The sequence below is a fragment of the Protomyctophum bolini genome (genome assembly GCF_963924005.1).
Source record: "Protomyctophum bolini genome assembly, chromosome: 5".
Lineage (NCBI taxonomy): Eukaryota > Metazoa > Chordata > Actinopteri > Myctophiformes > Myctophidae > Protomyctophum > Protomyctophum bolini.
In genome coordinates, this window is record NC_137866.1 from 37,508,651 (window position 1) to 37,511,916 (window position 3,266).

General features: G+C 39.1%; 1 protein-coding gene across 2 annotated transcripts in view; it reads left to right on the top strand.

Moving 5' to 3' along the window:
* Window positions 1-3,015, top strand: part of hdac7a (histone deacetylase 7a) — a 75,298-nt gene extending 72,283 nt beyond the window's left edge. For both annotated transcript variants that reach the window (XM_080763402.1, XM_080763403.1), the window contains one exon: window positions 1-3,015. This exon is cut by the window's left edge and continues 1,546 nt beyond it. The gene's annotated coding sequence lies outside the window, so the exon portion shown is untranslated.
* The last annotated feature ends 251 nt before the right edge of the window (window positions 3,016-3,266 follow it).

Here is a 3,266-nt window from a genome sequence, read left to right on the forward strand (position 1 = left end):
GGACTGTATAGTATTGTTGGTAGAAGTAGCCTTAATGCACTTAATGGACACCACCCAAAGAAAACTGCCTTAAATGTGCACTTAGCAGTGCTGACTGTACAGGGAGCCGCATTAGTACTGTTCTTTTAACAACTGTGTCTTAACAAGCTTTTTACCTGTGACTTACATTATTTTTTATGCAAAAGAAAAGGTTCCATTTGGGATGTTTTATTTCCATCGTGTCCTTCTATGAATGAATGCTGTATAAAACTGATGAAGTTCCCAAACATGACAAACATTTGGAAATGTATTTATAGTGTTGATGTTTTTTGGAATCTTACGTACAGTAGCGGGCCTTTCGATAGGTCTTTGCTCCAGGTTTGTGGAACCGACTCAAGTGCGCAATAATGTGGCTGGTTTGAATCAAAGTAAACAAAAACATTCTTGCTAACAGCTATACACAGGATGGTTTCAGGATGTTACCTGTGTGTAGGTGTGCAAACATGTCAAACATGTAAGCTGTGTTCACATTAGCAGCTACAAAAGCTACAAAACGACCTAGTGTCATCAGCTACAAGTTGCCAATGAAGTTTTGCTCAACACTTTCGTGGACATCATCAGTCGTGCGTCCCTGTGTGGGAACTATACGAGAAAATGTAAAGGCTTAGTTTAAAATCGAATAGGGAAATGGCTGATGGTAAGAAATGAATTGTCCCCAATTACAAGCAGGAGTTGTGTGAAGAAAGATGACGAGTGGAAATGGTGTAACAAAAGACTCAATTACTTCACCACGTCATTGGAGTGCTGGAAAAAGATTAAACCAGCTCATGTTTTTTGTAGCTTTTGTAGCTTGTCACGCAGTGACGTTCAGGTGCCGGTGTGAAGCATCATCTCGCTGGTCTGGCTTCCATTGAAAATCACTTGTAGCCTTACTAGCCTGTCGCTTTGTCGCTGCTAGTGTGAATGTAGAATCATTCTGTGTAGTTAGCTGGTGACAGGTGAAGATTTAAACGCAGGCCATATTAATTGCAAATTCAACAGGCACAGACTGAGATTGCATTTAATCTAGACTGTATATTGATTTAATCTAGTATATTCCGCACCCTATTTCCTGGACATATGAATGTCGGCAACAATAAATAAATGGGGCTAATGGTGAGCTGTACACATGCAGGCCAATCTTCTTATCTCTCTCATTTCAAACGTTTGAGCTTATTATAAGTGAGAAATCGAGTGATAAACCTGCATTCGGCAATGGTTAATACCCGTGATTGGCCAACCAATTTGAGAAGAGAAATGTATGAGGAGACTGATAGAATGACAAGAGGTTTCTTCATTCTATAATAGGATATCACCTGTTCCACAGAGCTAACAAATTAGTGGTGCACACTTTGAAGTACCAGTCAATCAAGCTGTATGTTTGTCTCTCAGCTGGCCTATTGCACTACAAATTTGTATTTGGCAATGGTTGAGATGTATAATTAGTTGGCCCTTAATCACATAACCTCTATCCTGGGGGCTAACATTCAGCAGAAATAGCACGTCCACAAGCTTGCAGATTGGCTATTTTCGGCCAAGATATTCAGTGTATAGTGAAAAACAGGAGCGGGCCTAATAGGGACCTGTGGGACTCCATCCAGTGCATAGGGTTTAAGTGGTTAGTGTACTAAACTGTATGTGTTGTACACAGCAAAGCCCTTAGTGTTAGAATGCACCTGTAATGGTCTCTTTACCTTTACAGGTTAGTTTTTTACACTTTAGATTCATGGTATATGATTGACACCTTGGGGGTTTTGCTGTGTGTTGCTGTGTGGACTCTGGGCATCGTCTGCCCATCAGAAGCATTTGCAGAAGGTCTAGTACAGTGGTTCTCAAAGTGGGGTCCGGGGGGTCGTTTGGTGGGTTCAAGGGAGTCCCCAGAAGAAAAAGAAAAAACGTACTACATAGTCGATCTGATAACTCACAACGTGTCACGTCGCCCACGAAATTGGTTTATTTTTGACAAATTTTAACAACACAAATCTTGTACCTTGCACAACTTATTTTTCAGATAGGGGTCCGTAGCCAAATTTCCATTAATTTGGGGGCCCTTGACCTTGACATGAACAAGATTGAGAACCACTGGTCTAGTACTGCATATTATCCAGTAAAACAATGTAAGTAAATATGACAGCCAATGCAGAACTCATTGTACCCATTTTACCTGCTTGATGCTCTATGGTTGCTAGGGACAGTTATTGAACTAATCGATTTGAAGAAAATAAGCACATTTTAAAGATAGCCAAAATAGCAGATTTTCACTAATTCTGTGAATATAAAACAGGGCTGTTAATCAGACCAATTGATTTAGTTCATTACAAAAAAAAGATTAGTCAAAAAGAAAATAACCGAAAGGAATTATTTATGTGGAAAAACAAAAGTAATGCAGGGTAGATGTGAAGTGCAGGAGTTCTGTAATGGCTACTAGTGTACCTAAAAAAAAAGAAAATGTCAATCTTCCATCCATAGGAATTTCTGTACAGCACACAGCAGGTGCATCTGTTATCTATGTCTATGAAGTTTGTGTGTGTGTGTGTGTGTGTGTGTGTGTGTGTGTGTGTGTGTGTGTGTGCGCGTGCGTGCGTGTGTGTGCGCAGACTGTACATGTAGATATGTACTGTATTATATTCTGTGGGCTGTCTTAATGGCCAGTGCCTCAACTCTTAATTGCCTTTTTATTAATGATGTAATTTTGTTTTATTATTCGTACTCCTTAAAACCAGACACTGTACATAGAAACTCAAGACCAAAATACACACAAAGTCACACACGTGCCTTGATGCGTTCAGTAGTAAATGTGTATTGGTAGCTCTTCACTAACTGGACTTAAATCCACATCTAAACAAACTCTTTGCTTTGTACCTTTTGTTCTTACTTACCTCTACACGTTCTTGTTTTTCCTCTTTATATTTCCTACTGTGTGTATGTATAGAAAGATTGTCTATTTTGTATTGTTATTTTTTTGTCTTCTTAATTAAACAAAATTTCAAATTTGAACTTATGATACTGATTTTTCTCGTCACATTAACCACGCACAGCCAGTGTTGCCACTGCCACAGTAGTGATTTTCGTCTTTTTTTCAAACGGAAATGGAAATTATGGAAATTGCGGAAATTGTGGAAATGGAAATTGCGGAAATGGAAATTGCGGAAATTGCGGAAATTGTCTAAATCGAAATTGCGGAAATCGTAATTGCGGAAATTGCGCAATTGCGGAAATGGAAATTGCGGAAATTGCGGAAATTGAAA